We start from the raw sequence: 25,344 nt of genomic DNA on the forward strand, positions 1-25,344 counted from the left end.
TGACCGTGTATCCAGGCTGGGTCTGAGCACAGGAAGTTTCTGGATGGCAGGAAGCCTAAAGTGGTGGAACAGCCCTGATTGTCTCAGCTCTGCCAGGAGGCACAGATGGGCTGGGGCATCTCTTGCGAGCCTTCCCTCCCTTCCCCAGCACTTTCCCTCACTTGCTGCCTGGCACTGGCTCCTGCCCACATCCCAGGGAAGGTCTGGAGATGGCTTTGTGTGTGTGTGATGCCCAAAAGCTGAGCTGATGACACCTCTGTGCCCAGGTCCTGTGGGGCAGGGGATGTCAGTGATGGGGAGTCAAGAGCTTCCAGTCTCCCAGGGGCCAGTGGTGTGTCACTGCCCACGCTCCTGGCAAGGGGGCTGAGCTCATGGCAGGCTGGGTCCAAAGTGCTGCTTTCTGGGTTACTGCAGCAGCAGCTCCTGAGGAAGCTGCCCTGGCTTTTAATGGCTCCAGCCCTTTGTTAAACTGAGCCTTGGGGCCAGAGGGCAGGGCCCTGGAATCTGTCCTGCTGCACAGGGTGATGGAGCACCCACTGCAATAGCACTGGCAGGCACTGGGCATTTCCAAGGCCTGGGGTAGTGGTCTTCCCTATCAGTGCTTGGATCTCCTCTCTAGGATGAGCTATAACCCCATGCCAAAGGCAACTAAAAACCAGTGGCTGTAACCCTCCAGCTTGTCCTCTGCCCAAAAGTGTTCATTCACTTACACTGGGCTGCTTGTCCCTCACTGGAGTACAGGCTCTCTGTCTTGTTTCCTTCTGGCCAAAATTTCTAGGAACTACTGATATTTCTGTAGTTCTGGGACTGCTCTTGCCTGTACCAGTGCACTTGGATTGGAGTATGTCACCTTCACAGACATTTCTGAATTTCTAGACCTCTATCGTTAGAAATTTGTCCCAATGGCAGAGGTGAAATTTCAACTCTGCAGATCCAGGCAGATTACACAGTAAAGATTTGCCTTCAGAACTAGGAAAAGCATATAGTTATCTTTATTAAAAAAAAAACAAACCCAACAAACAAAACCAAAACCAGCAACAACAAAAAAAGCAACCCAACCCCCCCCCCAAAACCAAAAAAGCAAGAAACCCCCCCAAACCAACCAACCAACCCAAAACAAAACAAAACAAAACAAACAAACAAAAAAAAACACAAACAAAAAAACCAAAAAAACCCCCAAAAAAACCCCAAAAAAACAAACCCAAAACCCCAACAACAAAACAACTCCATAACCGCAGCAGAAAAATCAAAACACCTTTTTGAGAAAAGGTTTTTATTTCAAAGCATCATCAGGTTTCAATTTAACAAAACACTGTAAAATAAAAGAAAACCATGAATGCAGGCAGCAGCCCTGGGAGCATTCAGGGCTGATTTACTATGCCAGGACATATCTCCTGTAGAGTTAGATTATTATTTTTCTCTACTGTTCTGTCACACATTGTTTCATGTCTGAGATTCCTCACTAGCAAATGAGCAAAGGCAGAAAGGGTTTACTCACATTAAATCCATTATTTTATGTACTGGAGAAAAAAAAGAAAAAAAAAGGCTTGCATTGAAATCTCTTTGGAAAGAAAGTAAGTTCTTACATTGTTTTAATTGGGGTAGCTTTGGCAATTTGCAATCTATACATAAGTCAAAATATTTTGACATTCATCTGGAGTATCTGACTCTCAGCTTATGCTTTTCTTCTGATGGAATATTTGTAATATGCTCATGGCTTTATATGCTACAATAACTTTCTTGTTTTGTCTTATGAAAAAGAAATTAAACTTCAGATGGTCTTTTCTGTACAGAAAAGATAGGAGCTTCTGATCTAATCTGTTTGATTAGTGACCTTCCTGAAGAAAACTGTCATCTTCCTTGTTATACTTATTCTCACTAAATATCCACAACCATATTTGCTCATGGGCTGCTGAAGTACTGCTTGTGTTTGCTCCCTGTTGATTGGAGCATGTGAAACAGCCCTTGTTTTAGCACTAGGAATAACAGAATGCTGAATTAATATTATGGCCCTCTAACAAAATTGCTTTGATGTAAGATTCCAATATCCTTATTTTGTTACAGGGCCATAATACTTGTTTAGCATTCTGTTATTCATATGCTGAGATGATATTGATGGACTCACTAGGAGTCCAGCTATGGAGTTCATGCTGGTGTAGAGTCAGAGAAATCAAGGCAAGTTTTAGTCCACGTTGAAGACTATAAGGTGGAGCAGATGGCAGAGCTGGTTATTTCAATCTTTGTTATCAACATGCTGGTTGTCCCTGCACCTTTTTCCTGACTGTTGGTTTTTATCACAGTGCAAGGCCAGATCCTGCCCAGGGGAAATCCGCATTGTACTGGCAGCACAAGCTGGAAACTGTGTCTTCAAAAGGTGTGTTTTAAAAAAGAGCACCCTTTGGTCACAAAATTGGAATTTTTGTTTAAGGAAAGCAATTACAAATTTGATGAAGGATAGAAGGATGAAGGAAAATGGGCTAAGAGAGCTTTGAGTGTCTAAGCACAGTGTGGTGATTCCACTAAATCTTGATAATTTAACCAAATTCTGCTTGTGCACACAGGTATGAACAGCAATTGAAAGGAAAGAAGAAAGAACAACTGCTCTGTGTGTCTTCAGATAGCATACACATTCTTTATAAAATTCATGTAGAGCCACAGTATATAAAATATGGTATGCACTAAGCCAGTAATAACCAAACAATTTGATATCATGTGAAGTTTTACTATTTCTCTTTAATTTCTTAAAATCAATTAAAATGTAATTTTATTTCAAGAACATTGAACAATAATTTATAGAGAACTATAACTCTGGATGATGATGCCCACTAACAACAAAATGCAAGAAAACAAGATCCCAGAGCTCTTCAGAGTGTTCTCTTAAAATCTGCTGGAGATGTGCTGGGGTCAGGCTTTCTCAGAGGCACTGCAGATTGCATTTCTGCCATCTCTGGCTATCCAAACAGCAGTGCCAGGCTGTAAGACATAGAAATGCTTTTCCTGCAGACTGCCTCAAGATCCCAGGTGCTGTGCAGACAGAGGAAGCTGCCTCTGACATCCTCTGCAGAGACCACTGTGGTCCAGCAAAGGGGTGGGGGCAGAGATGTATCACTGCCCAGCTTGCTGTGTGTGTTCAGACACTGCTGCCCATCCCAGAGCTACAGCCAGAAGCACTGGCCCAGCCAGGGGTGCAGGAGGACGTGGAGCTGGAGCCAAGCAGAAGGCTGTGCTGCTGCTCTGCATGGCTCCTCTGGTTTTGACAGACAGGGATCTGAGTATTAATGTTACACACAGTTGCAAAGATGAGGACAAAAATTGACCAGAAATACCAAAAGGACCAGAATTTCATTAAGGAGGATAGATTTATTGACTGTCTAGACCAAAGGCAGTTTTGTATTCACACTTTAAAAGTTTTAATTAAGGTTTACACTTACACTGTCTGGCCATTCCCAGGTTAGTTTTATGAAAACATTAACCTTGACATTTTGACAACTTTTTTCCTTTCATTTAGTCTCTCATTTAAAATTGTTTTCATTGTCTGTGGTTTAGTGATTCCCTTGGTCCGCTTACACAACCAAGCCCTTTGAAGAGTGACAGCTCAGCGTGCCCAGTGGCAGCTCCCAGCACAGCATTTAATTCTCAGTTCACCTGAGCAGGGGAGCTCTGCCTCTGTGGCCCTGCACCAGCATCACACCGAGTTTTGCAGGCAGAAATGTGAAGTTTTCCTCCACACCTGCACAGTGCACCTGTGAGAACAGCACTGTGTGCCTTCACAGCTGTGGGACCAGGGGCTGGCAGAGGATGTGGGGCTCTCCCTCACCTTGGTGCCTTGGCAGGAACTCCTGCTGTGCCTCCTGCCATCACACACACACACACACACACACACACACACACACACACACACACACACACACACACACACGTCCTGTGCCTCCCAGGGCAGTCTGTTTCTCTAGAAGATGTTTCAGCTTCTGCATGGGAGGCCCTAAGCAGTAGCTTCTGTCCTCTGCTGGGATCAAGCAGTACAGCGTGCCAAGATGCCTGGCAGTGCCACATGTTGATTTGGAAAGTCCAGTTCAGCATTGCTGTATCAGGAAATGCCCCAAATCACCTAAGAACTTACTGCAAGACATGCTTAAAGCTTTCTGTCCCAGCTCTCTGAAGATATTTAGGCAGAAATGAGTGTAAACTGTGTATGTTTACAGTGATGCAGGGAGGTGCTGTGAAAGTCCTATAGGAATGTTTGCATGGCTCACACCAATAAATAAACCCTTACACTTTGCTGGTGTATTTCTTCTCAGCTGCTTTCTCTGCAAAGTTGCTGTGGTTATTAACTCTTTGGAGCTCACAGGGGATGAAGCAAGACATTTGGGTGTTAACGGCAGCACTTTGATACACAAGTAGAGAGAGGGAAGTTGTCTCTCCCCAGGGAGACAGGAAAACACATCGACTCTTAAGAAAGGAATAACCTTCACCTCTGCATCCCTGCATATCTTTGTTTAAGACTGCATTGCGTTGGGGAAATTCCATTCCAATCCCACTGACTGCATGTGAGAAACTAGTCTTTCAATTTCAGTGGAAAATAGGAAAATGAAGGGGTTTGTTGTTAGAAACAACAGAGAAAAACTGGTAAAATGGCATAATTCAGACCAAGCTCCTATGAAAGGAAGGAAATGTTGCAGAAAGAAATTGCCAGAGAACAGAAATGCCTGCAGAGAAGCAGGAATGTAAATAGTGTGGTTGTGCCCAGCCTTTCCTGTAAAAGATTCCTGCACGTCCTCCTGTTTCTCTTTCAAGTCTTGTCCAGCATGTTGACTGGATAAATTGAGTTCCCTCTGGTTCCAGCGGTAGGAGTTCAAGATGAGAGCACTGAGTCGCTCGCTCTTACCAAAGGTGATTTTCTAACTCGAGTGTGATCAGAAACTAAACATTTTACAAAGTAGGGCTGCCCAAAATCTGAGAGATTCTGCCTCATGTAAGGCCAAGGGGGAAGGAAGGTTGGGACTGCATTTTTAATACAGTTTGGGAATCCAGGTTCCCAAGACAGGCAATGCACATCCTTGAGAGCAGCGAGGAGAGTGCCTGACCCCGTGTCACCGTTTCCCTGCTGGAGACGGTGACAACATGTTTGTAGCAGGAACACAGTCCCTGCTCCCAGGCTGGGGGGAGGCAATGGGGACCTGAGGAGCCAAACAAACACCACTTGTACTCCTCAACAGCAAATACATCTCCCTGTTTGCATAAAGTGAGCATCTGAGGATTATCTGGAAAATGTGGGATTTTGGTACTGGAATTAGAGTTTAGAGAAATCTGATGAAGCAAATAGTGTATAGGGCTTGACATAAAATAGGTCTGGTAATGAAACTGATAAGGGAAACACCCTTGGGAATCCTAGAATAGAACTTCTCATTGATCTCTTCTGGCACTGAGAAAGACAAATGCAGGTCTACAGATTGACAAGCACTATGTGAGGAAAAAAATTAGATTACACTCCGGTGATAATCCCAAATCAAAAGGAGCTCAGAAAAAGAGAAGTGTCTAAGCCTTTTTGTTTGTAACTGAAATTTACAATCATGGATGTCATTCCCTGAGGACATGACTGTATTGATAATTTCAATCATTAAATTTAAAAGGAAAAAAAAAAAACAACCCAGGAGAACATATACACTGAGTTATCAATAAATTGTTTTCTTTGCCATGCAAAAGAAGGAAAAGAAGGAAAAGAAGGAAAAGACTGCCCAAAACATTTTTGATTTTTAATTCTGTAGCATCCTAAGGTAATGCTCTGTGTCAGAAATGTAAATATTTTCCTCGGAAGAAAATATTTTTCTAATCACTCTGAAGATTAATCAATGGTACTGATTTACCATTAAAATTTCTTTATTACTTATTAACAGTTTATTAACATTAGAAAAATCTAATCTCTTTTCTCACATTTGTTTTTTTACTAACTTCACCTACATCGGATTGCAAAATTTGGCCCAGCAACCATCTTTTCAACACATTTGACCCTCACTGATAAGAGCATTGATTTTTTTTAGGAACCTGGCCTGGCATTTAAGTCTACAGTATCTGATTCCCTTCTCTGACACAAACCTTGCGTATGAATTTGGGGCCTTCATTTTCTTTTTTGTAAAATATGACTTTTGGGAAGAGAGTTCCCCAAGCTTCATCCTCCTAAGAGCTGGAAATCTTCTTCTAGTTTACAGAATGGATGTGATTGTGGCAAGTTTTCACACAATATCTTAATCTAAATATCTCTATTAAATTAAACAATTATTTTTCTCTCATGGTAGTTAGTTCTTGGATGCTTTAGTGACTGCAATTGTCTCCTCTTTCAGTCTGTGTTTCACTGTGCAGACAAGATTTCCAGCCTTCTGTCATGAGAAAATGCTCCTCTGATCACCTCCATAAGCCCCTCCACGCCTCTCTCTTGATGTGAGCTCTTGTGTGCAGTATCCAGATGGGATTTCTCTCTGTTTTGTGTAAGAAGTTCCAGTAGGAAATTTTGCAGAAATGCTGGTCCTCTCAAAGAAAAAAAATCTTTCTGAGCCTGTTCACTTATAAAAATACATAGGACATGTGCTTGTGGTATCCCAACACCATGTCTGTCAGTCTGTTCTTTACTCCCAACACACAAGGAAGGTCCAGCTGAACAGCCAGCATGTCGGGTGGCACAGCCTAAGTAAAATACAAAATCAAACAGTATGGGAAAAAAAAAACCCAACCAAAACAAAAAACCAAAACCAAACTAAAAGCGTGTGAGTTGCTGTACAGCTATTATTTAATAAGAGTGTTAACCAAGAAAACGCTTGAAAGCATTTTGCGGTTTGAGCATGGAACACCTTTTTTGTGTTGCTCTCCCCTGTCCTTGTCCCCCTGTCCATGTTCTGCTCCCCAGTAGCTGCTGCCTGCAGGAACACACTCAGTAGATGCAAAACTGGCTCACCCTAGGGCTGGAGGGAGCAGCCCTTCATGGCATCCTGGCAGGGACAGGACCCGTGAAAGCAGGAGGCTGCTGAGGAGGAGCCAGGATGAAGGTGCAGCTGGTGTGAAGGGCTGCCCTCCTGCAGCCCCAGCTCTGCTGGGTGCCCCTGGCTCTGAGTCTGCTCTGTGCAGGGGGAACCTGAGGGGATGCCCCTCAATGCGGGTTGCAGGGCAGAATTGATAGTTCTGGTCTGGAGCAAACACCAGTCCCCGAGACAGGCATGACCCACCTTGCTGCTGTGTGATGTGGGGCTGGGATGAAGGCGAAATGTCAGGGACAGAAGTTGTCAGAGGGGGCTTCACAGATGGCTGATACTCCTGGGATTTAACTGAGCATACACAAAATGCAACAGCTGTGAGCAACTGCACTCAGTCTTTGTGCAAAACTGCTTCACTAAAAGACACTGCCTAGTGATTGCTGCTCTGATTTTCTTTTTTTCTAAAGTTTGTTTTGCACTTATAGCTTGTGAATTGATCTGGTTTAGACTTTAAGATGGTAGCATTATGTCTCCAGATTGAAGCATTTTGTTGTGTCACTCCTTGTTTCTAGTGCCAAGATCACAGTCAGAAGGGAGTCACCCAGGAAGATTTGTTCATGCAGCTAAGCTGACTTCCATGGATAAAGTTCAAAACAGAAAAGGTCAGTTTTACATATGTAATTTTGTTTATGTTTAGTTTTCTGACTTATCAGGAGGAGTCTTTGTGAAACAATTAAAAAAGAATTTTTGTTTGCTTTTTGTTATTTGTGGAAAATACTCTATAGAAATAAGGCTTTTCCTGAAGTTGTCTAGAAACAAGCTGGATCCAAATACACTTACACTGGAAAAAAATTGAAATTAATGAGGTGAGGCTCTGGTATATCTAGTCTTTTGGCTTCCTCCTAACTTAAGAAGTACACAAAGCTTCATTTTTTGGAAAGAGTTAAAGCAGAGCTTCAAACTGGCTGCTAGAAGTTTTAGTCTTTTAACATGCCTCTGTCCATCTCATTTCTATTTTAACCCTCCTCTTTTTGTGTGGTTTTTTTGGTTTGTTTTTTTTTTTTTTTTTTTTTTTTAATCTAAGCAGTGGGTCTCCCAGGCTGGCTTTAGGACTTTTCAGGATCTTGAGCTAATAGTTTGCCAATGTCTGTGAATATCTCCATTTTTCAGAGAAGCTTGTTGGGTTGGAATTTTGCTTCTTGAAAAGGAAGGCTCAGGTGCTTACCAAAAGGTTTCTGCCTCGTGACTGTTTCAGACTTACTCTTTCCTTGATCTACATAACTATCTCACAAAAGCAATATTTAGAATATGTGTGGCTCAAATTCCTGCATTTTGTAATATCAAAAATGGATACATTTTGTTTGCCCCTTTTGGTCTGTTCCAAAAGGTTCCTGTGGGGTTTAAATCAGGTGTTTTAGGACAAACCATGTTCTGACCCATAGAGGTAATGGAATTAACCTGGGAAGGTTTTAGTCTGCTTTTAAGTCTCTGGTTTAAAAATACTTACTTTTAGTAGGGAGAAAACTGGAGTTGCCTGATTTTTTAGGAGTGCTTTATTACTGTTACCCTCATTCCTAATCAGATTCCTCTTCAGTACTTAGCTGCATCTTTGTGCTGACATTAAATAAACATAAAACCCCACTTGGAAACAAAGATAGTATTTTGCTTTCTGGATCCTACTCTAGATAAAGGATAAAAGGATAAAAGTTCCTGGGTACCTGCACTCCCAGGTATCTAATACCAGCAGCACTGCACCACAAGATGAATGTACCTGACCCCAGGTAGAACAAAACTGCACTTTTTGTCCTTGAATATGAAAATTATTCCTCTGTGGCAGGAGCTTATATAAAATATGTTTCCTGGTTCTCTTTTCATGCCATCAACTCTTCCTTCTTCCACTAACACAATAAAAAACAAAGGTCAGAAAAATGGATACTAAATTGCAGTTGTGAATACAAACACAAACTTTATTTGTATGACTGCCTCTTTTGCAGAAACCTCTACCCACAAAGTCAAAATTGAGGCCAAAATGTCTCAGAAAAAGCAATTATCCTAAGTCTTGGCCCACTGTTCATCTCTTTTCCAGGCCAAGCAATTCTTTGCTACTGAATTATTTACTGAGAAGGAGAATCAGCTTTATTCATCAGAGGAGCATTAGAATCCAACAGGACTGTGAATACATATTTAAAATGTTTACTAGTGTGCTTGAGGATATTCATTTAAAGCCTTTAGAGACAAGCTTGTTCATTACAACCTCAAATGAGGTTTACCCTGTTTTTAAACTTTCCAGAGGGTTGTCTTGGCTCTTTGCTCTGCCCTGAGTGCATGGCTTTTTGTTTTGTGCTGAAGTTATCAGAAGCAAGATGTTAGTCTATGATATAAGATTAATTTATGTGGACATGGTGTGTGATATTTTAGGCTTGAATTTATCCATGTTGGATGATGGAGGGGAATTCCATTGAATTCCACTGAGGGGGGAGGAAATTCTAATTCTCCTGCTGTTTAAGGCTGCAGTGTCATGGTTGCAGTGGCTTTGGAATATTATCCTACTATGCTTGAGAAGCATATAATAGCACTGCACTGGATGTGTTGCTCATTAAATCACTCCTGTAGGTATTCTGCTCCTGGTGCAATCAGAGATAAACAGTGCTAATGCTTCCTCATAGCTATTAGCATTTCAAAATCTTACACTTCAAACAGTTCCTTCCCATTTCCTCAAGATATTCAGAGTCTTGTTTTGGATTACTTCTCAGAATGGAACACAATGAAATATTTATTAAGCTTTCTGGAGAAGCTCTGGAGGCAGGATTTATTAATAGTGAAAACTCATTACTGATGCTGTTGTTCTCAACTGATAACAGGTTTTATGCCTCTGTATGTTATATTTTTGCTTTTTAAAAGGTGACATAGCTTGCAACAGCTCACTATCAAAAACCTTTCTCTGGCTCCTGAGCTGGCAGGAGACTGAATCCTCTGTGTTTGGGGTTAACAGCCAAATCTCCTGACCTGTGCCTATAAACTCAGCTCTGCTTGTATCAGCTAAGGGAAAACAATTTATTTAGACTGCTGTTCACATATTTCTCTCAAGGCTGCTTCTGATTGTCCAGATCTGAATTATCTTTTTATGGTTTGCATCTTAATACCAATACTTCACAGAAGTATCTCCATCCCCTCTGCCTATGCCTCTGCCCTGGGTCCCAGTACAGCAGTCCATGATCCAGCATTTCCAGTGGTGCATGATATGACTGAGATTAGGGGCATTGGAATTTTGCTGGGGTGGAAATACATGGGCTGGAAATACATGGGTTTTGTTATTGCTGTGATGGTGGGCAGAGCTTCTCTTCCAGGAAAACCAGATCCCTTTCTGAACTGCTTACCTCAATTTTACATTCTTACCACGCATTTGAAGTACCTGTGGTTAAAGGGACACTTAGAGAGATTAAGTGGTGCAAAGTTTACCCTTCCTGGGCCAGAAACTCTTAAATGTCATCCTAAAGACTCCAGACTGTGGGGCTCAGGGCTCACCATGATGTGGTAGGGATTAAGGCATTTGTGTGAAACATTCTCTGTATAAAAGAGATAATAGTCCTCAAACACATTGATGTTAAATCCTTTGTTTTACATTGGCAATCCTAAGTATATAATTGCATTTCAGTACAAATTGCTTGTTGCCTTTAAATACAGTAAGTAAATCCCACATCAAACTCACTGTTCTGAATGCAAAGTATTTTAAGTCGGTGTTTCTAAAACAACTCCCAGTGCTCCATCAGCAGTGTGATCTGAGCAGGCTTTGCCTTCCTATAACCTGCAGAGGATGAGAGAGTGGGCAGAGACCTGATCCTTCTCAAATCCACCTGTCTCATCTAGAAGAGAAAAAAACCAGCATAATGTGTAACAATATTACAGAGGTATAAGTCAAAGCCTAGTCTTCCCTTCTGATTTCTTTTCTCACAAATAACATAAGTTGTTTTCTTGTCCCCAAATTGCCTTCAAAATACACTTTCTTCTAGTGAGAGGCACAGAACCCTTTTAGAAAGCAAAGCCAGCAAACCATATGCTGCCTGGTTTTTATTAAAGATACACTCTGATGAAACCCCTCACCTTAAACCAAACCTTTTCTTTCCTGGGTGGGCTGGAAGTCTGTACTTGATGATTGCAGTTGGTAAAACACAATTCTCTGTGACGTGATCAGAATTCTAGCACATACAACCACCACACTCACTGTCTAGTTTGTGATGAGAAATCACTTGCTGAAAGGAAATGTTCTGTTGTGCCCCAAAGTGAATGATGGGTTATTGGCAAACCTATAGAAAATTTCTTTGAGAAACACCTTGTTAGAGTAGCTGAACTGTCAGTAAGGAGAATGATGGAGGGGTTTGTTATCTGTATGGACTTCTTTTATTCCAGCTCCTTGTTCTGTCTTGATGTTTGCTAGTTTGCTACCTGTCTAATAGTAAATTATTTTATCTGAGAACAATAGGGTTAGTTGGAATCTAGAGGTCTCTGTGTTCCTCCTCTGCTGTGGAGAGGGGATAAGGCATCCCTTAGTAGTTACCACTGAAATTGCAAAAGACCAAAGCCTTTACCTCTCACTAATGTCCAGATCTCTTTTGACTTATTTTTCCCACTTTGTCTAGATTTAATTAGAACTTTAAAGAAAACACAGCTTCATGAATGTAATACCAACTGCAATCATCAAGTAGAGACTTCCTGCCCACCCAGGACAGAAAAGGTTTGGTAGTAATTATCCAGGAATAATTTCTGAACCTTGCCATGAGTTTTGCTGCTCCTTATTGAGCAGTACTGCCTCAGCAAGCCTCCTCTTCCTTGGGCAATTATCTATGGGAACGTTTTCACGTCGAGTGTGAGCAGCAGCCAGAGGAGAGCTGCGTTGGGCGCATAGCGAGGAGAATTCCCCCGATTTGCGGGGTGCTGAGAGACCGGAGACCGCGCTCCTTGCCGATTCGGGCGGCGCTGCGAGCGCGGCGGGGCCTGATCCCTCACGGAGCGGGACCGGAGCCCTCACGGAGCGGGACCGGAGCCCTCCCGGAGCGGGGCCCGAGCCCTCACGGAGCGGGGCCCGAGCCCTCACGGAGCGGGGCCCGAGCCCTCCCGGAGCGGGGCCCGAGCCCTCCCGGAGCGGGGACCGGAGCCCTCACGGAGCGGGGCCCGAGCCCTCACGGAGCTGCGCTCGCTGCTCCTGCAGCCGACAGGAGACAAGTTATTACCATATAAATGAGATAAGGTCTCGGATAATTTCAGGCTGAAAGTAAAACTGAACTGAACTGCTCGTGGCTGGAAATTTTAAGTGTACCCTTCTACCTCAAAATTTTAAACTTTTTTTAAAAGAGTTTTTTACTTTTTTTCCCCCTTCCACCCATTAGGAGAATCTATGAAATGAAATAAAGAGGCCTTATGTTATCCAGTTGTGACTATTTTGGACCTGGAACTTTTCTGGTGCCTTTCCTTTCTCCTCTGTTGGTTATTATGAAACCTGTATGCAGAGGTAATAAAATTGCTTTGAGGAGAATATGAATGTGAATCCCTTTGGACAAAATAATCTAATGCAGTCACAGTATTCCCTTTTCTCTAAGAAAAAGTAAAAGAAAATGTCACTGCCTGAGTCCATCTCTGACCCTGCTTGGTCTGGCCACGCCTGAGGTTGGGTGGCTCAGTTTAGAAGATACTTTTGGCTCTGGGTTAATATCTTTGTTTTCTGTTCCCAGGCACCTGACTGCAGTGTGGAGTAACTAAGTAAAAAATTATATTCTACTACAATAATCTCTGTATTAATCTTTTCCCTCCTGAGTAGGGCATAAAACCCCAAGGGAAGAAGGAAATATTTTCATGTGTCTCACCAAGGCATGGTATAATCTTAAGGATCCATTTTAGTAGCCAAAAGTGTTTTTTCAATTGACAATCATCAAACAGCCTTTGTGGCAAGGGAGAAACAGCTGGAGAGACAGCCAAACAAGCAGCACCAAATATCTCCTTTGTTGTGGGGATCAAATTTACAGGCCAAGGTCAGGCCTTGCACACTTAGTTTGGATAAAATCCAGTGAAGAATTGTCTCTGCTAATAGCAGTGTGAGGCCTGTGTGCCTGACAGGTACACAGTACATCCAAAGGGACACAGCACATCCAAAGGGACACAGCCTTGCACCCTCTGTCTCTGCCAGACTAAGATATTCTGGCTAAAAGCAGGCACAGGAGGGCTTTACTGCTCACCAGAGCTGTGGTCCTGCTGCTGGAGGCAGCTGCCATTCCTCTTGCCAAAGTGTCTTTGCTTGGAAGTTAATTATTGAAAATGTTTCCTCCCATTTCTGCAACTGTGGCTTTGTTCCCAAACCTGTGTCCTTGGGTGATTTGAAGACTTCCCAGTTCTAGCCTTAAGACATTCATGGGCAGTTTACAACCTTTGACTAAATCAGGTAGATGACACAAAATCCTAGCTACAAAAATGCTTTAAGTTATTAACATTAAAAAAATCTATGCATTGAATACTTGCATATTGAAAGTAGATACCAATTTAAGCTGAGTCAGGATGCCAGTCCATCTTGAGATGTAATATAAAACTTTTCCAGAAGATTGCCTGAACGGAGTCTTTCTTTCAACACCATCTTTCTTGATTTCCAATGCTACAGGTTCAAAATTGCTGCTTGTTCTTGCTATCCAATTTCACAACATCACTTGAGTCTGATGCCTAGGGAATTCCTAGGGGACTTTTTTACCTTTTTTTTGGTGACTTTGCAGAATAACTAGCATAATAACAAGCCCAAAGAAAAAAGGTAGTTCTACAGTTTGGTCACCTAAGGTATGTACAGTATTACAAAGTTTAATACAAATAGATCTTTAAACTTGAAGAAGCAATGTTTGAAAGCCAGGTGAGATGTTTCAAAGAAAACTGGCTCCATGTGAAGAATAAGGAATGTGTTCCTTTGGCTTGAAACATACAGCTCTCTCAACATCTGAATCATCCTGTGGATGTGATGATGTCCAGAGGATATTGAAACAGAGACAGGAAGAAGAAAAGTCAAACAATAAAGGCAGAATGAAAGAAAAATGAACACTAAGATTAATATTTCAGCAGTCTATTTAAAACCATGTTATTAAAGTGCTCGAGGCATTAAATTTGCTGGTCTGACTAGTGTGGGAAATAATTTTATTTTAAACATTGTGCAGTCTTGGAGAACTTGCAGAAGTTTTCAACCAAAGTAATGCATTATGCATCTGAATTGGACAGAGAGAAGTGTAAATTCTACATATAATAAAAATTGATGGAAGCATAAAAATGCCTGGAATTTAAAAATAAATTATGAAGAGCATTCCAGGAGATTAAATCATGTAAAGAAAGAACAGTGCAGACAAAGTAAACCTTACAAAAAAGAACAACTGGGAATTTCATCACAAGATTGCTCAAAGATGTTTAGGATACACTTTTTCCACTGGCTAAAGTCAATCCACAAAGTAAAAGCTAAATCATCTACTTGCAGAAAACCAGAAACAGGGCCAATGTCTGGGTAATTCTAGCCCTCACTGCTGCTGATAAACAGCAAGGTGCACATTGTGGCTTCCAAAGAGGACTGTGAGTGCTGATGTCCCCTGCACCAGGCTGCCTGCTGTGGCAGGGAAGAGCCTGCTGGAGGGCTGAGCTACAGGCTGCCCCACAGCCCAGCAGAAACAGATTTCCCACTTTTCTCATTCCCAAGGTGAGAGGACATAGGAGTGGCAATTATCAAAATGCATGCTGATCCACCTTTTTCAAAATTCTTATTTATACTTCAGTGAGGGTGGGAGCAGAGATCTGATGTATTCATCAAATATGGGAAATAAATGGTGTTGGAAACATCCTCCTGCAGGTGCTACAAACTGGTTCTTAGTGCTGAACAAAAAGGAGTTTATCTCCATCTTCTTTAAGATTTGGTATTTGGGAACAGTATGATATCATTTCTCTAGGCTCCTTTAGATGTTGTGTGATTAAGTATAGTCCATTATGGTTTGTTAAGTGACACCACAACAGAAACCCTTCATTCCTTCCCTTTTCCCTCCCTCCTTCTCTTTCCCCAAACTGCCAAGGAAAGCTGTTGCCTGGGTTCTGTGTGTCTGGGCAAGCTTTCTAAAGCAGAGCTGGAAACAGAGTCATAGTCTCAGCTGTGATGTGCTGTAATGAGGAGTTTTCAGGTTTTCCAATTGCCACTTCTGTTCCTTTGCTGGCCAGATGGCCCATTTGAAACCATCTCATCCGAGTTATAGCTCCTTGCTGTCAGCACTTGCTTTCTGCCTGAACTTCCAAATACAGCCCTAGAGTGATATCCAACCTTTAATTTCTGAACACAGTATAGTTATTATTCACCTTGCAGTTTGTTCTCTGATGCAGGATTTTTTTAAACAGTGTCTGAGTCTTTTTTGAGCCTTCCTTAAGGAATTCTTCAAAGCATTTTTCTAATCTTTAAAAAATTTTTAAATTTCTTTCTTTTTCAGGGAACTTTGTTTCTCAACTTTGTTAAGATCCGATTGGGGAACAAAACATTAGCTGTCATAACCACTGTGGTACTGAAGTCTTTGTAGCCTAATTAAAAGTAAGCTCAAACTGGAGACAGTTTGGGTTGAACACCCTGTGTTCACTTCATTAATGAGTGCCCAAAGTGTCACTTTGAAAAGAACTTCCTTCAGTGCCATGGTGGACCGGGTTGTCCCTTGTTTGATCAGCCCACGTAAAGCCGAAGGAGGTTGCAGTCATGATGGGCTGGTTTCTGGCTGGGACAGCTCTCCTCAGAAAGAGTGGTCAAATACTGGAATCATCTACCCAGGGAGGTGGTAGAGTCACCATCCCTCTTTAAAAAAAGTTTGGATGTGAGTTTAAAAAAAGACTGGATGTGGCACTTGGTGCCATGGTCTAGTTGAGGTGTTAGAACATGGGTTGGACTTGATGATCTTAAAAGTCTCTTCCAACCTAGAATTTCTGTGATTCTGTGATTCTGTGATTCCTCCCTCATCCCCACACTCCCTTCTGCCTCAGCCATGGGGGAGCTCTGTCCCTCCCCATGTACCTGAGTCTTCTCTTGGGAGGGGATGCAATGATTGCAAGGAGAGGTGACAGTACTTCCTCACTTAAGGGTAGGGCACGGAGATGGCATGAACCTGGAGACCAGGACTGTAGGATAAACCTATCTCATGCTGAAGCTATGGATTAAGTTCAATAATCAATATTTTCCATCTGCTTAATATCTTTTGTTAGAATTGAACATGCAAATATACTGGTATTTGGATTACCCAGGTGCATAATTGTGGAAACCCCAGTCAGTTTGTTCCACTTTGTTCTCTGACTTTGAGATTTTATTTTCATGCAAGGAAAGGAAATCTTGCAATTTCAATGAGCATTATTTGGCAAGGTTTGGTCCATTTCACTGCAAAAAAAGAACACCCCACTGCCTAAAGATTGCTCCCTCCACATCTTTCTGCTCAGCACCACCCATGTGCTGGGCACCTCAGCAAAAAGCTGCTTTTACTGCTCCACTTAGGGTTAGGCTTGAAAAAGCCACAGAGCTCCAGGGACGCTGCAACTCCAAAAGGCACACCAAGGGGAAAACAGCAGTGCCCCAGAATTGCTCTCTCCACATCTTTCTGCCTGGCCCCACCCATGTGTTTGACACCTCAGCAAAAGGCTGCAGTGTTCTCAGATCTCCCTTTCATGTCTTTAGCTACCTTTTTTGTCTAACTTGTGCTATTTGCTTTAATTATCCAAAGATTTGGGACAATGTGTATGTCTGGGACACACCAGCATGTGGCTTTTGACTGTTCCTCTGATGTATTGTTACCTGCAGAAATTGCAGCAAGGATTATGACTTCTGAGAACTGTAGAGTGTGAGAGGTTAGAGGTAATCTTGGCACTTACAAAGAAATCTACAGTGCAGTTTAAACTGAGCCAAGAATCCCCTTTTGTCAGCCCTTATGCAACCTCTGTTTTCACCTGAAAAGCTCCAGATCTAAAAATATCAGAGAGGAAAATGTCAGTGTGGGATTACATAGTGACTTTAAAGTTAAAAATATATCCAGGGTGATTTTGAGCATTTCTGAAAATGCCTGACATGTACAATCTTAAATGCCTGTTTACCCTTTTGCAAGTTGGAATTTCTCCTGTGGTAGATCATTGGGCTGAATACCCAGGGGCCTGGGTTAAAGCTTAAACAGGAAAGACATCAAACAATGAAAATGCCAAAGCAGGTTTGCTGTGTGGAAAGTTGTTATCTCTACATGGATGGGTTCTAAGGTTTTACACAGCCAGCAGTAGGTGGTCCATCTCAAATGCTAATCAATTTTTTTTTTGGTCCTCATACTTAAATGCCCATGGGCTTAGTATTTGGAACCCACATCTCTAACCCTACGCTGGGAGGTTTATTTTGTGACACTGAATATTTTCTATCTATGTTCACTTCAATGTTTCAGGGCAGAAAATCATCCAGGATACTTTTTCCCTAGTTTATGAACTTTTTTGCCTTCAGGTGTTGATAATTTATAAAAGGACGTTAGAGTGGAAATTGTGAAAAAATGGCAAATGTTTTGCCAGAGATTGCAGGGCTAGACTGTTCCAAGTCCCAGAAACAATTTGCTACAGGGAACAAGTACACATCATGTATGTTTACAGTAGGATTAAATCTAAAACAAATGCACTGAAATTAGATAACATAAAAGTAATGAAAAGGTCTTCATTCCCAAAATTCTACAAATATATCTGATGTTTATATTGTGGTTATGTATTTTAGCAAATAAGAAAAAGCTTGTGGAATATTAGGATCATGGAAGAGTAAAAAATACTAGGTAACTATAAATTTATATATCAATAAATACTTATGCTTTTAGAAGACTTTGAGAGCTATTGTTGATTATGAAAACATCAGTTGCTCTCCAGAAGAACAATATTGAAAAGACTGATTCAGTAAAATGTGCAACATAAACCCCTCAGAGTAATAAACAATGTAATAAAAACTGCCAGTGCCATAATTGTTTAAAAGGTGTCTTCAAACCTGAAGCTGTGACCATATAGTTAGAATAATGACTGAAGATGTGAGAAATTTATGGTGGTTCCTCTCTTTGCCTGTGTATTTTGCATGTGACCAATGGTCTGTCTCTGTGAATGCTGGCTCAGAGTTCCAGCTGAACTGCTGCTTCCTGAGGTTACCATCTGTCAACCAAGTGAGTGCAGGCTTTTTATGTCACACTTGCACGAGGTTAATAGTATCAGCTTCAATTAAAAAAGATCAGACCTTATGTATTTTTAATTTTGCATATGTGACAAGTGCACACAGCTTCGCTGCCAAACAGGACTTTGTCAAGTACTGACGGCTTGACTGGGTCCCAAAATGGGACCCACTTGTACTGATGATAGTAGCCACATTGTACTGGAGACAAGTGTTTTTGGGTGGTTCTGGATAAAGGTTTATTTTCCTACTGAAGTAGTACTTAGTCATGCAAGAGATTTTCTAGCTGGAGTTCAGCATGCTGTGAGTCCCTGCTTGGAGCATTCACTGATTTGTGCCTGTGGCCACATCTCCCTGACCAGAGGCAAAACCGTCACAGTGGCAGCAGCCGAAGCTCTCCCACAGCTCTGCCTTTGCAGGGTGTTCCCACTTGTGGGGGTCCCAGATGCTGGGGTACTAGCTGTGGGTTTCTCTAGGTCTGGATTGAAGGCACCTGAGACAGTAGCTCATGTTTGTACTCAAGTGTTTATTATTTCTTACCAGAAAACAGTCTCACTACTGTGAGTTCAGCAGCTTTCCATTAGAAGGCACAAAATGGCCAACAATCTCTTGTTACAAGGTATTTTAAGACTAAACTATCCAAATAAGAGCTGACACCTGGATTATTTTCCCTATTAACCCAATTACTGATACCAAAGAGCCTGCAAGGCTGACCTTTCTGCCCAATTACAAAATGCCACCCTAACCCATGAAGAAGAAGGAAGAAGAAGCATGAGGAAGAAACCCAGGACGACATCTTGTGCCCTCCATCTTGCTTCCATCCACAACATACTAAAAATCCCAAAACCTAAATTTCTCACCAAGTGGTACACCTACACTACTTTCTATAATCTATTTCACACTTTTGTGGATTCTTGTCTATCTTGAAGTCTAGGAGACTTTCTCCAGAAATGAGGGTCAAAGTCAGTGATCCTCTGGGGGTCAGGGCACCCCAGAGCAACCAGAGAAATATTCCCAGTGCTCTGGGTCTCCACACCCACTGAACATCCAGCCTTGGCTCTCCTCTGGTTCCACTGCTTATGAGACAGGGGCACAGTTGTTAGAAGGTTATTGAAGAAGAATTACTGTGAAGGGGAGACTTGGGATTAAATTACAGGTGTACCTGCAGGTGCTACTGGGGAAAAATATTGCTACTGACAGAGATGTAGCTGGGTTTGATCACAGGGAAAAGCATTCCAACAACTCAAATGGCCTGTTCTCTTAACTTGTCACAGCTTATCCATTGACTGGCAAAGATGTGTTAAAACATTTGGTATATTCTTTCTCCAGCTGTGGATGATACCTAAAAAATTTTGAAATCCTCTTTGTCTTAGCATTTTCCCCAAAGAGTTATTGCCATTAAAATTTCCATGGCATTTGCAATAACTAAAAATAACATAGGTGTTCACTTACATATATTATAAAATAATTTGTGGCCAGTGAGTATTAGCTCAGCAGATTCTGTTATGCAAGAGTAATATGAAGAGAAGTTTTTAATTTCCACTTCAGGACTTTGTGGATGTAGATAAAGCCTGTGTTGATTCTTTGACTTTTTTTGTGTATTTCTGACTCATTGTCACTTCAAGCTGACAGAAATGCAAATCTTGGCACCTGTTAAATGTAAGCAGTAGCAAACTTGCTTTCCATCAAAATAAACAGTCCAATGACTTCTCCTGATATCCTCTGATGAGAGAGACATGGCAATGGTAAGCAGGTATCCACCAGTTGTACAAGCATCCCATCAGAGGGAGAGAGCTCAGGCAAAGTTACTGACCTCAGCAACAACAGATTTGTTAGGCTCTTGTCATATCATATATGAGAGTGAAGTAGGAGGTTGCTTTGGCCTTGCCTAGTAGGAGGATGCTTTTTGAGAGCCTGTACACCAGACACCTTCCAGCTCCTTACTCTGATGTGAGTTTTGCTGGTGATCTTCACTGCAGAGGCTGTGTTTGTCACTCCCTCCCTCCATTTGGACAGCATGCTGTATGCTGTCTTTTCACATGTGTGGAGGAAAGGTATGAAAGCAACCAGTACCAGAGCAAGGTCTCAGAGCCCTGTTCAAACCTGGTGATTCAGGCTAAAAGCCAGTGCAATATTCCCTCTGTCACACCCTCCCATGGAACAGGAGCCTGTGTGGGACTTGGTCTAAGGGATGTCATGGAGAAGGGGCAAAGGCAAGAGACAGAGAGTGGAAATGTGCATTTTAAGTACGCTGTTTTATTGTGCTTGAGCTGTTTCAGCTGCCTGGCTGAGAGCAGTGAGCTACAGAGTGAGGAGCATGTGAACGTGTGAAGTCCAGCCTAGCTGAGCTCACGTGTGTGAGGTCAGCTGTTATTTAAACATACAGCAGTAGCAGCCTTTCTCAGGACTAAATAGTTAGAACCTGAAGGAATTTGGAGATAGGAGGCCTTCTGCAGAGATCCCGTGTTGTGGAGGCCCTTCAGGAATTTCCTCCATACCTTAGGGCTGTAGTGCCTGTGCCAGAGCAGAGGCTGCTGGTGAGCCCGGGATGGTTCCTGGGGCTGAGGAGGCTCCTCTCACCAGTCTGCTGGCCATCCACTTCAAGCATCTCCACACTGCAAGACTCAGCAACCAAAAATGATGAGTCCAGTGTTATTTTAAGAGGGATTATGAAAAGTTGAATTAAGTTGGTGGATCTCTTAACTATTGGGATGAAAGAGTTGTGAAATTAATATTATAGTTTGAGAAGGAAGTATTGTATGTCATTCTGCTTATCTACACTGCTAATGGTACTTTTTTTAAAATAGTGATTGGAGAGTTAATTACTGGTCTTTTTAATGTGGGGTCTCTGGATAGAGGCTTCAGCCAGTGTTTTAGAATCAAACAAACTTCTGGTTTACCTCCAGACAGATCTCAGTGGAAGGACTAGATGTGGCTGAATAAGAGGAATGTAAACAGAGAAGCACATATGAATTTTTAGGGCATTTTGCTGCAAGCAAGTTTTCGTTGATGGTGATGTGATTAAAGAGAAGCAATCCTACTGAATTTTTTAAACTAAGGAAAAGAATAGCTAGAACTGTATTGTGGTTTGCTGGACACTTCCCTTTCCCTTAAACATTGAAACAAAGAAAACACCCCAACCATTTACAGGTGAATTTCACTGTCCTTCAGGAAACCCAGCTTTGTGAGCCAAGAAGTAGTGCTCTAGTGCTGCTCATGGTCTCTTTAGCTGGTTACAAATTTCAGCAGAGAGTTAGTGTGGCAGTGGGTCAGCCTGCAGGAAGCAGGTCAGGGATGCTCAGTGCTCTGTCTGCAGGACCCTGTTTCAGAGAGAAGTGCAGAGAAAGCAAGAGGGATGGGAAGTCTTGCTGGAGACCACTCTGTCACCATGCTTGCAGGGTACAGTGTGTACTTTGGGTGAAACTGTACACACAGCAGGAGGCATCTTCATTCATCCACCTATCAGTGAAGTAAGAGTGGAGCTCTGAAAATGCAGCAGCCACATACGCAATCTCCTTCATCCCTGCTTGAGGATTACAGATTTATTTTTTTGGAAGAGTCTGTCAAGTTTAAGTACTGTTGTGAATGCAAACACAGGCAGTAATTTAGGATGTTGAATACCGTCTTTAAATGGCAGCAAATTGCTGTAACATTTACTGCACAAGCAACAGGAGAGATACAGTAGGATTGAAACACCAGCCTTTAGTCCAGAACACCCCATGTCTTCCTCCAAAACACTTGTAAGGTGTAGAGAACTAGAGAAAGGGAAAGCATCAGTCTTGACCCAATACCCTTTTTTGAATTTCCACGATTGTCTAGTGCTTTCCCAGAAATGAATCATCTCTTCCTTGAGGCTCTTCCACTCCAGTGAACTCGTAGTATTAGGCCTGATATGATGGAAAGGTCCAGGCAATTGGCACTGAGCCAGGGCAGTTCCTCACAAAAGCTGTCATGATCCTGTCTGCTGTCATGGGACACCACTTACTTTCTTTGGATACACTTCTGGGCAAGATGAAATGTAAGCAGGTATAGCTTTAGATGGTTTAAGTTTAAAACTGACTAAAAACCTACTTTCACTTGCTCTGTTTGTAGCCTAAGATATTACTTATTTTTTCCATAAGCTCTGGGCAAAAACTATCTATGATTGTGACTCAAAATCTGGAGACTAAACAATTACTTTAGTAAAGATTTTAATGTGGCATTTGACACACCACAAATTGCCTGGCATATATAATCCTATTAACTGGAGTGGAGGGATGAGATCCTTTTATGCTTAGAATCAACAAACACTGCACACTAAACACTGCTTATCTCAGACACTAAATAGGCACCGAGAACTGAGGCTGGTGGTTGGCTCCCTGACTCACCAGAGCAAATACAGATAATACCACATATTCCAAAAGTACCAGAATGAAATCATGCTGGCTGCTTTTTCCAAAATATCTCTAAAACCTGTTTGTTTGTTTTTCCTTGCATAACTTCTGGCTTGCTTGCTTTTACTTAATTCTCATTAAATTTTCTAAATGATGCTTGTATTCCCAATCCTCTGCTCCTCTGCTCCCAAGTTGTGCGCCTTTAAGGCAGGGTCTGAGAGTGAAGGGGGCAGAGGAAGCATGCAGTCTGTTTGCAGAAGCGGCACTCCTGCACATTCCTGCTCCCACACTTGTTGTCTGCAGCACAGACAGCAGGAGAGAGCTCTCCTCTGCTTTTAGTTAGTTTTTACATAGCTGAGGCCAGAAGTTTTTTGGAACTGTTCAGCTGTTGTTTGGTTTGGGAACACCAGGACTATGATCCAGGGGCTCTCTGAGCTGCTCTGCGGAGGACAGACCCACGGACAGGACTCTCTCTCTCTCTCTCTCTCTCCCCAGTCCCCAGAATTTGCCGTCTCTTCAGAACAATGGGAGGTTTCATTGTTTAATATTACTAATTTTTTCATGTTTGTGAGTACTTTGCTTGTTAAATAAACAGTTTTCTCCACTTCTCTCGAAGAAGATTTTTCTCCTGGACAGGTGGAGGAAAGGGCCGCTGAATTTTGCACTTTAGGAAATCATCCCTTCGGAAGTTCCCTTCCAAATTTGTCCCAAACTGGGACAATGTTGCAGTATCAGCAACCTTATGACACTTGTTAAATTCATGCCAAAACTACTACTTCCATGTTTTTCATCTCTTAAATGAAATGGAGAACCTGCTTAGGGATGAGCTCTGACACACTACAGAAAATAATATTTCTGTAAAAAAATGCTGTAGTAAACAAACACCAACACATTTACAACATCAAGCTTACAGAATGTGAGGAATAACAACTGAGAGTCCTTTGCAATCTTTCCTCAGTGCCACTGTGCACATTTGCTGTGATGCAGTCTTCAATAAATTTTGTGTTCACATAGCCCTTTTCTCAAACCATGATAATATGCATTTAATAAGGATTTTCATGCATAAGCTCCTAGGGATTTCAAAGTGATAATTTTTTTAAACTGCATGTTTATCTTCCATTTTGAGGACATAACTGGTACCAGTGCAAAGCTGTCTATATCTGGGTAGGCCCTAGAAGGAGATGGCACCTCTCTCCTTCAGTTGTTGCTTCTGACCTCATCTCACTTCTATACCAGTGGGATGCATATTTTGGAATTGTTCGCTGCCTTCATAAAATTTCTCATCTTGCTGTTTTACAATTGATATTTGCAGGTTTCAGAAGTTGAAATAAGCCACTGGACTAATTTTTATCAATGTGCTCCTGTGAAGAGCAAAGACTTGGTCAAGTCAATCAGCTAGTGTTGCCTGTTCTACTTTAAGAGAACTCTGAACCCAATAGATCAAATCAAAGCAAATACTGTAAATAATTTAGGTGATACATGTGGTTTTTGTATTAGTGGCAAATAGTACCTACATCACTAGGAAATACATTGAGAATCATAAAACCTTAATTCAGTCTGGAGGGGACCTCCAGAGGTCATCCACTCCAATACAACCCTCACTTCAGAAGAGGTCTGACTACATAAGGCTGTCCAGAGTTATGTCCAATCACCATCCTGAGTGCAGTGAAGCCTATAGATTGCCTCAGAACATCTGGGACATCCCAGATTTGCTGCAGTGTTACCAGTGACTGTTTGCTTTAATGGCATGAAACAGGATGCCTGGATGAGCTTCTGAATAGATAGAGGAATAAAACTCAGTTAAATGTAAAAAAAATTACACTGCAGTTTGTTCTTGCAGAAAAAGGCAAGAATACACCCTGAACAAATTAAAATCGTGAGGATGTAAAACAGGGGGGTGTTGATAGATGCTCTGAGTTCTCGAGTGCTGAGCTGGCAGAATGTGAAAGTTAACTCCGTAGGTTACAAATTTTTGCCAAGGAATTTCAAATCCTTCCTGGGAAACTTGCCTTTAAGCTGCTGCTGAGAGCTGTGGGCATTTATTCTGGAGAGAACCCACAGTGTTTCTAATGCGTTTTGTTGCATGTGGTGTGCATCTGCCGTGGTGTGATGTAATGTAACATGGCATGTGGTGTTATAAATAGAATGATGAGATCTTGCAAAAACCTGCCTGGCAGGCAAACTCCCTGTCTTTCCTTTTGAAAGGCTTCCTGAGCTCTCCACTACGCCTCCCTCTCTTGTTAAGTACCTTCCAGCCCAGCACCCTCCTGCTCGGTTCCTGGGGAGAAGTTGGGATGGAATGGGTTTTTCTCCCAGATTCCTTTTGCTTGTCAGCAACACAGCAAAGACTTCATGGGGGCAGTGTCTTGCTGCTCTCATTTGCTGTTTCTCCTTTCATCTGTGTCTATGCATTTCTAATTTGCTCGGTGCTATGGGCAAGATGCTAATTTTAGCAACCTTGTGTAATTACTCTGAAGTCACTGGGGTTAATGCATGTGTTCACTATAGCTCCAGTCAGAATCTGGCCTTATGTTGTCTTAATATTTTTAGCTTTTTTTTTTTTTCCTCTCTGCTGCTAGTAAATTGAATCTCTGTGGCTTTAGTAGTAACACTAATGCTAGAATAACATTCAGACATGATTTAAAATAGGCCAGGGAGTGAGAGTTACCAACAGGACAACATGGGAGCAATTCCCTGATCTTTCTGGCAGGGATGCTGCTCTGCAATTTTATGGTCCCCAGCTTGCTCTCTGGAGGAGTGATGTGTTACTATATTTATACCAATCTGTTAAGAATATTGCTTTACCAGCATT

At 42.0% G+C, this 25,344-nt stretch overlaps 1 protein-coding gene across 2 annotated transcripts in view; it reads left to right on the forward strand.

Annotated features, from left to right (window-relative positions):
• The window catches only part of TUNAR (TCL1 upstream neural differentiation-associated RNA), a 162,447-nt gene that overhangs the window by 16,676 nt on the left and 120,427 nt on the right, over positions 1–25,344 (forward strand). Inside the window, exon 2 of one of the 2 annotated variants that reach the window (XM_058025421.1) lies at positions 7,535–7,624. The exons of the other annotated variant lie outside the window; for it this stretch is intronic. The gene's annotated coding sequence lies outside the window, so the exon portion shown is untranslated. The remainder of the gene's footprint in view (positions 1–7,534; positions 7,625–25,344) is intronic. 2 annotated transcript variants of the gene reach the window in all.

This window comes from Melospiza georgiana, chromosome 6 (assembly GCF_028018845.1).
Source record: "Melospiza georgiana isolate bMelGeo1 chromosome 6, bMelGeo1.pri, whole genome shotgun sequence".
Classification (NCBI taxonomy): Eukaryota; Metazoa; Chordata; class Aves; order Passeriformes; family Passerellidae; genus Melospiza; species Melospiza georgiana.